Genomic DNA, 9,259 nt, shown 5'->3' with positions numbered 1-9,259 from the left:
AGGCTTTAAAAACAACAACAACAAAACAAAACAAAACCTCCATTTCTGCATTTACTAGATTATTTATTTGTGTGTTTAAACCCCTATCTTGGGCGCCTGGGTGGCTCAGTTGGTTAAGCGACTGCCTTCGGCTCAGGTCATGATCCTGGAGTCCCGGGATCGAGTCCCGCATCGGGCTCCCTGCTCGGCAGGGAGTCTGCTTCTCCCTCTGACCCTCCTCCCTCTCATGCTCTCTGTCTCTCATTCTCTCTGTCTCAAATAAATAAATAAAATCTGTAAAATAAATAAATAAATAAATAAACCCCTATCTTTCTCACTAGAACATGGATCCTTCAAGTTTAGAGACCTGTCTTGATCATATTTTTATTATCCAATTAGTTCAATGCCTTGTATATAATTGGTTCAAGTGCCCATGTTCGCATAATACCAAAAACTTTGATTTGGGGCTGCGAGTACTATGTCTTCATTATCCTGTTTTATAACAAGCTTATCATTGATGATTTCTTTTTTCCTTTTCCTAACACTCTATTTCACTCTGATGGACAGAAGGAAGTGCAGCAAGGAGGAGGTAATCAGTAGGAGACTGGCTGTGGGTGATGCTTTGGAAACAAGGTGGTGTTGGGTAAAAACTGTAGAATTTGATCGTGGGCTCTGGAATCAAGCTCCCTGACTTTGAATCCCAGCTCCACAATTTGACATTATGTGACTTGAGCAAGTTATTTTGACAATCGATACCTCATGTTCTTTAATTGGAGACCATACAACACTTCGGAAATACCTCTTAAGTACCAGGTCCTCTTCTAAATATTTTGCACAGAGTGGTGAAGACAACAAATTCGGTGCCTGTCAGGATTTTATTTTCTAGCAATTATCTCAAAGATTTATTGGGAGAATTACATGATATAATGTATATAAAGCCCTTTGTAGAGTGCTAGGCACATAGCAAATGCTAAGTAAATGTTATCTACCATTACTACTACTACTATTCATTACTAGGATCTTTATTATTTAATCGGCAGGTATGGATACCACATGCTAATGTATCATTTGTTGCCTCTATTCTAATCCTCACAATCCCTATTTCTAGATGTAATCATGTCCCCTTTTCTGCAGGTAGCACAGCCCACTGTCTCTCCCCTAAAACCTAGGTTTAATTAGCATTGATAGTGCAGCGGAACAAAATCATAGCAAGAGACCGAAACAAAACGGAGATAATATGTCTGATAGCTAATTTAAAGTAATGCTCATGAAATAATGCTCATAAAGATAGTGCAATTATGAGAAGCTTTTGACAGTGATAGGAAAACTGCTCAGAAGTTTCCTTGATGCTGGTTCCATGCACCTGCTGTATGTGCCTTGCTTTCCTCAGTGTTTCTGTAAACCTCTCGGTTCCTATCTGCCATGGCCTTGGGGTCCAGTGGTTTGCCTTGTCCTTCACTTTATGCGTCCTGATTCTCATTTTCACCTGGTGTCATGCTCACAGCTGTTGGCCCTGGCATCCATGATTGATGGCACCTGAGCTTTGTTAACTGCCTCAATCTGCAGTTTGATTACTTGTGTGTTTGGCTCACCGAATTACAACCCAGTGGATGACCACCAGGCAGACAATTGAACTTCCTCCTGGGTCTCATGACTCCACATGTTTAACCCTACACTCTGTCACTTTACAACGAACGTAATTGAGGGTATACTAAACGCTGTGCATATAACGACCACAAGTAATCATTACAGCATCCCGTTGAGGCAGGTATGCTTACTATTTCCTTTTACAGATAAGGAAATGGAGATATAAGCAAGGACAGGCAATTTGTCACAGTGTTCTCATTATGAAGTTACAGAGCTGGGATTTGAGTCCATTCAGTCCGACTCTAGAGCCTGTGTTCTGAGAGATGATGAAATACTTCTTTTCACCTGGCCTGAGGATGACAGCCCAGAATGTCAGAGCCTGGATCTCACATATAACCCAAATGGGTTTCTTTCTGTCAAATCAATGTATAAAAATTACATGTGGTTGATATTTGTCATTTTAAGCTGGCCAGCATCCATTTCCACTTCCCACTAGTGCCTGAGATTTTCTTGAGAAATTATGTCTTCCAAAGCATGTGCAGCCTCGGAAGGCAAGTCAATTAAGGTAGAATGCTCAGCCCAACTTCTCAGAAGCTTACAAGGTACCAGGAGTCTCTTTCACAATGATTTTTTTGCTTCTTTGATAAAAACAGAGGTTTGCCCAGCAGACCTATGCTCTCCTAATCAAACTCCCTCTCAGAACTTTGAAATTTAAGAAATTTGAATGTCACAAATGGAGAGGAAAACAAAAAACTACAACTGTGTTCATTTATTTATTCATTCATTTCAGCAATGGTCCCTGAAGAAGACTGCCTGGTGGTCTTTGCTATGGAGACCCAGCCCCTCTAGGTGAAAAGTTCTTTCAAGCTTGGTTTTCAGTTCTTCCTTCAGTCTTTTTTTTTTTTTTAAGATTTTATTTATTTATTTGACAGAGAGAGACACAGCGAGAGAGGGAACACAAGCAGGGGGAGTGGAAGAGGGAGAAGCAGGCCCCCCCGCCGAGCAGGGAGCCCTATACGGGGCTCGATCCCAGGACCCTGGGACCATGACCCGAGCCGAAGGCAGACACTCAACGAACTGAGCCACCCAGGTGCCCCAGTTCTCTCTTCAGTCTTGAGTGCCTTCACATCCTTCTAATAAATTCCCTTTCTACTTAAATTACACTGTTGGTTTTCATTGCTTTTCAGCTGTTACATATTATAGGTACTGGCTAATTAGTAATCCTAGGATGGCCATTTTTCAGGAAGATGTATTTTTCATTAGCTAATGACTTTGTCCTCTCACTTGAATTGCTGGCAATTGGCTTCTTCAAACACAACAGGATTATTCTGAAAGATTAATTTAGATGCCAGATGAGAAAAAAAAATCCAATCCATGTGGAAAAAAGTAAAAATACTTTATCAGCTGCTATCTCAGACATGGGAATGGGGGAAAAGAGGGAGAGAAGGAAGACAGGAAGGAGAGAAGAAAGGAGAAAGAGAGGAATAAATGGGGAAGGAGAGAGAAGGAAGAAGGGGAGGACACAGAGAGGAAGAAAGAGAGAAAACGGAAAGAAAGAAAAGAAGGAAAGAAAGAGAGAAAGAAAGAGGCTCTGTGGTTATTTGCAAGTAGCAATCCTGTTTCAGGCAGCCCCAAACAGGAAATTCGAGCTCAGCTAAGACAGCATGTCACAGACTTAGATCTATATATGTGTTGAAGAGTGGGTGTTAAAATGGATTTCTTTTCTGAAATGTGAACTCCAAATTCCACACTTGGAAGCAAATAAGGAACCTTCTGTCTGTGATTAGAAAATCTGTCTCGACAAAATAGAAACAGTAAAGCCTTAATGCTCAGACACACCAGCCTCCTCACAGCCTTTCTCAAAACTCCTGTGAACACTTGGACATTCATTATTCAAGTTAAATGCTGAGTGGCCATAATCAGTGAATGAGACTCATACTCTATCTATATGATGTAAGAGGGAAATTAGACCATACAGATAGGAGCCAGTTTCCACATGGCAAGTTGGGTGGTTTGCATCTGTTTTCTCATTTCCACAGTCCTAGGTGGTGGCTAGTACAGTCTAACATTTGGACATACAGAAACAGAGTTAGGGTGGGGTAAAATAATTTTCCATGGTTCACCTACCTAGGGAGTCACCAAGATAACATATGTGTATGTATCTGCATGTTTCTAATTTGATGAATCATTTGAGTATCTTAAAAGTTAACGGTAATTGCCATTGGAATTGATCATGTTCATACATATGTTGATGCACAATATTTAAGGGTAAATAAAAAAGAAAAGGATAAATTAAAAAAGTGGGAACACTATGCTTAACTGTGTCTTGAGAGTTGTTCTGACTGAACTGTTATAAAGCTCTTAGTTTTGTTGTACTCATTTATTTCACCTGACTCTTAAAATCTTGACTGAGAAAAAAAGTGCCTATGGTCATGAGTCTAATCTGTGCTCCTTCGATTCAGCCATCCTAAGTGTCTTTGTCTTTTCCATTTCCCTCCATCATCGTATTTTACAGCTAAAATCTTTACTTTCAACCCTAGGAAATAGGAATTTGAATTGGTCATCTCTTGCCGTGTAATAAATTGCCGTGAAATGCAGTAGTTTAAAATAACTTACATTTACTGGCTCACAGTTCCTCTGAGTGAGGGATCTGGTGCAGCTGAGCTTGGTCCTCTGACAGGCAGCAGCCATGATGTTGTCCAAGGTGGCAGTCATCTCAAGGTTCAGCTGCGACAGGATCTGCTCCCAGGCTCACACACCCGGTTGTGGGTAGGACTCAGTTCCCTACAGGATGACACACTGACTGAGGGCTTGAGGGTCCCCTCAGTTCCTTATTATTTGGGCCTCTTCATAGGATAACTCGAATCTGGCACCTGGATTCATCGGAGTATGCAAGTGAGAAATCAAGAGAAGGAGTACCACCGCCATTTTTATAACCCAATCTTGGAAATGACATGACTTGTACTGTGTTCTCTTTTCTAGAAGGAAGCCACTAGAGGAGGGGATTTCCCAAGAGTGTGTGAATTCTAAGAGACTGGGAACCATTTTAGAAGCAGCCTATGATAACACTACGGAGCTATAATGTGTTTCCCGCCTACTAAAAGGCTCACATGCTCCCCATGCAAACACATCAGGCCTGTTACAGCCTTTGGGAGCAGCAGAGAGCCCGCCACCTCCATTACTTATAAGTGGGGATGCTCACAGATTTAGTTGATAGCTCTTTTAAATAGCTTTGAAGAGGAGGCAATAAAAGTGAGTTAGCACTAATTAGTACTTCTCTGTGAACTATTTTGCCTTATATTTTTGATCTCTTAAAGGTTCCTTGAAGTAAAAGCAGCATTTGGTTCCTAAAGCATTTTCCTTACTTAGACACAAGCTTAGAAATGGAAGATTGGACATAATAAAGGAACTTAAGCCTTAGAGAATAACAAACACAAGTTTTAGGTCAACATTACTTAGAAGGTAAGTTATAATAATAGATGAAAGAACTTTCTTTTACCAGTAAATCAGAGCTTAAATCATTAGAGAATGATTACATAACTTAAGGATTTAAGTGACAGGGATATATGTGCAGTGGATATTGTTCATCTTTTTGTAAATTCCTTAAGATGATATAGAGCACCTCATTCATGTCTGTGTCCCCGTCCCCACAGTCCATGATCTCCACACTTCTGCCCCTACCCCATGTTGGGCAGGTAGGAAACACTTAAGTGGGTAGATGGGTAAATATTTTATATTTTATTCTGCAGTAAGAGTTATGATTTTAATATTTATGCAATCTACTAACCAAAACTAAAATAATTCTTAGAAGTATATCTTGCATTCAAGCTAGATCTGCTTTTATAAATTTCCCCGAATAACATAAAGATAAATCTAGATGGTAACTAGTATCTTCTTGTACTGTGGAACATAAACCAGGACACAAATATATTTCTAATGGAAGCAGAGAGTTTATATGTTTAGAGAGGTACACTCGAGGATCAATGCTCTGAAGCTCATATCACAGAAATCCAAATGGGGTTTTAAATATAATATACAGTTCCCATTAAGTTACGCTTATTAATGTAACCTTCATTTCATAGTTTATGAGTGTCCTGATATGTGGAAATTTTAAGGTGAACCATAGATCTTGTTGTTTTTTATGTCATAAATGATCAAATACAATCAATTTCTCTAGGCAGTCTATGGTCAGGGAACAAGAGAATAACACTGACAACTAAAGGGAAACTTCTTCAGAATACCTAAAAGAAAGAGAATAATCCTTCCGCCTCATTATTCAATAAGTATATGTACATCTATGTGCAAAACACTGATCTCAAGGATATACAAATATAAATATGACACCGAAAGCTTTGAGAAACTGAATTCAATAGAGAACATAAAAATTATTGACACAGACAACTATATTTTGAGGCTCAGTATGGCATTATGTGCTTAGTTTCATGAAGAAAGTGCAACCCAATTTCTATAGCTCAGACGAGAGAAATTACATTGAGAAGCACCTGCGAAGCCAAAGAATTTTGTTATCTCACAGAAATCTCCTGGACCATCAATTGTACTAATCTCCATATCATAAAAAACCAAAGACTTCAACCCATTCTTATCTAGATCGGCAGGAATCAGTACTCAGATTCCTCCTTCTCCATTAAGAGACTTAACAGATTTCTCCTTCTGCCACTTGTGTTTATCTAGGGGACGGCTGTTGGTGAATTTCACAGAGCTGAGTCACTGGCGCGCTCTGCAAAGCAACTCCTCCTCTTATCTGACAGTCATGCGGCCCTCCCTCTGGAACCAGATTCTGGTTCATGACCTTTCTATTACGATAACTGGGAAAAGAAGCAGCTCATTACAGAGGCTACTCACTTGCCAAAGGAGGCTGTACTTGTTCCTGGGCTCAGGTCATTCCAGGTTTTCTTTATACTTCAAATTCAAATGATCTCTAAATGGGAAAAAATAAAAGTGATATAATATATTTAGAGGAGGTGTAGGAAATATCTATTTAAAAACTTTAAAAGAACGTATTTTCAAAGGGTAGGGAAATGATCCTCAAACTGGATTTGGCATGATTTGTATTAAGAAATACCAACCTGGTTTATAACTAATGAAATGATAGGTCAGGCTCAGATATTTTTAGATACTGCATATAATTTTTAATCTTAGAAACATCTATCAAACTTTGGCTATATTACACCTGTATTTCCTTCTGATCATTGCTTTTCCAGGGTTAGGAATAGCAGCACTCCCACTAAAACTGCATATTGCTCTGCTATATAAAATCACCTGTTTGCAGATGGAGAATTAATGTCCAATGCCCTGCCATCCTGAGAGGCAACGATAGGTTGTTCACAGCTCCTCATATGAGCCATAATATGTTGAGGCGGTGTGGTGAGTATGTTAAACTTGGGGCTAGTGAATCAGTCTCACTGAGGCTGAACATCAGCTCTACCACTTACTGTGACCTTGGGCACGTCCCTCAACCTTGCTAGATCAGGGTTCTCATCTGTGGGCTGGGCTGAACCTGTGCTCACCCGCATAAAGGAGAACCCGAGATGGATCATCATCTCACCATCCTTTGACAACATCAAATATGACAACTTTGAGATAGAAGAGTACCCACTGGCCCCCCAGGGCTTTGACTGGGAGCTGTGGTGCCGCTACCTAAACCCCCCCAAGGCCTGGTGGAAGCTGGAGAACTCCACCGCCCCAATCAGGAGCCCTGCCCTCATCGGCTGCTTTATTGTGGGCCGGCAGTACTTCCAGGAGATCGGCCTACTGGACGAAGGCATGGAGGTATACGGAGGCGAGAATGTCGAGCTGGGGATCAGGTGTCTGTATCTCCAGTTCCCGCTCAAGGACTGCAGCTTGGATCCACCCTCTTACCTCTAACTTCCTTAGACCTGCCACCCCACTGAGCAGTCAGCTGACCCTGGACAGACCTCGCCCTGCCCCAAAGGGAGGCGGGGCACCTCCACGGAGCATCTCACAATATCTGCAGTGGCCTGACCAGCACTGTGAGGGCTGCACTTATTGCCCAGACTTAATCCTAGGGCTCTGAAGACTGGCAGCAGGAGCAGCTTATCTGAAGCTGAGCTTAGAAAACACCTTGTTTAGACACCCGTGTTCACTGAAACTCAGAGAAATTGCTTTGAAGGTCGTCAGAATGCGCGGGCTTTGTGGGGAGCTAATGGATTCACAGAGGACAGCGCCCACAATGTCTCCCTGGCCTCTCCAGCTCTCCCTCCATCACTCATTTCTTCACCACCTCGTTTCAGCACCACTCCTGGGTAAATGGTGGCCTCCAAACATACTACTTTTCACCAGGAGCTGCTGCCAGGAATTGGCGGAGCAGGTGGAGCCCCCTCCCATATGCGTGCTATCTGGGTAAAGACCCCTCTTCCAATCCTGGTAACATTACCCCTTGCGTAGAGCCTTGCCCATTTTAAGTGCTAGCCTTTGACCAAGAACTGAGAGCACTCTTCACACAACCTCCTTTGCTGGAAAGAAGGCCTCATCTACTAAAACTCCTAGGAAAATTGAATTGCTTGGTATCCACTTTTCTGACATTTTCTAAGTGACAACTTCTAATGAAGCAATCTGCCTGGGTGGAGTGTTATATTAGAAGACTCTGGTCTTCTCTCTCTTTTAGGGATCATATGAACATTACCAATGTTTTAATTTAAATGCCTAGGGGAAGGGCTAAGAGCTACTCTGGTGGTAACGTAAAGAGGTATTTCACGTGGAGCCGAATATCACATCAAAAAAATGGGTGTCTGCTTGCCCTGCTGCTGAATGCTGACACCAAAAGGCAATATTATGTTCTGAAGCCAGTTAGTTTTCTAAAAGATACCACCAATCAAGCTCAGGGAAAAAGAGGAAGAGGTGTCTCTGCTGGATGTATTTATGTTAATATGATATTGGCCAGAAAAAGTACTGAAGCAGGAGAAAGTATGAGACTCATCCTGGCATCGGTGTTGGTTTGGGCTTGAACATGCTTCATGATAGTTGTTACTTGATTGGTGTTATTATTTTTGGCATTGCAATCTTAACTTTTCCTTAAAATTTACTTCAAAGGCTCTTTATTAATAGGGTTCTTTTTACACAGAGGCTTAGATATGATAAAAGTTTATTGCTTTCTTACATAAAAGCTCAAAGATCCAGGACTGATAGTGTAATCGTGATATTCTCAACATGAATTCCATCCACCTTGGGGTCCGAGGCAGTAGATCCGATGCTCACCAATTTCTGTCAGCATGAAAAGGAAAGATAAAGGACAAACAACTTTCTTTGTAAGGAATTTTCCCCACTGATTACAGATATAACACGTTTGGCCTGAGTGTAGTCACGAGCTGTAAGGGAGTCTAGGTTGGTGGCTACATGCCCAGTTGTAACTGAAAAGATTCCTAAGTTGCAAGAAGAGAATGTCAATCGGGGGTGAGCATAGGCTCCTTACCTAATCAAAGGTAGCACTTTAGTTCCTATTGCATCCATGTCTGCTTTGCTAAATAAGCTCTCCATGAACTATTCTAGCTACAATGGTCACAATGGGCAACTTGGAGTTTCTTGAATTCATTTTGCCCTTTGTGTTTTGCTATCAGCTTCTCTTTTTTATATCTTATTTATCTCTCAAAATCCTATCTTTCCTTTGAGACTTGGGAAGAATTATGTCTCAGTGTGAAATAATCCATGACCTTGG

General features: G+C 41.2%; 1 long non-coding RNA gene across 1 annotated transcript; it reads right to left on the bottom strand.

The window, feature by feature from the left end:
* Nucleotides 1-4,188: 4,188 nt before the first annotated feature.
* LOC145716416 (uncharacterized) lies at nt 4,189-8,817 on the bottom strand. The gene is made up of 3 exons (XR_014139053.1): nt 8,705-8,817; nt 6,430-6,505; nt 4,189-4,350 (listed from the first exon to the last, which is right to left on the bottom strand). It is a non-coding gene; the product is annotated as an uncharacterized LOC145716416 (long non-coding RNA).
* Nucleotides 8,818-9,259: the final 442 nt, after the last annotated feature.

Source organism: Leptonychotes weddellii, chromosome 12, assembly GCF_054177405.1.
Source record: "Leptonychotes weddellii isolate Sample4059 chromosome 12, ASM5417740v2, whole genome shotgun sequence".
Classification (NCBI taxonomy): Eukaryota; Metazoa; Chordata; class Mammalia; order Carnivora; family Phocidae; genus Leptonychotes; species Leptonychotes weddellii.
Note: the sequence above shows the minus strand (reverse complement) of the source record. Positions and strands in the feature narration are given on the sequence as shown.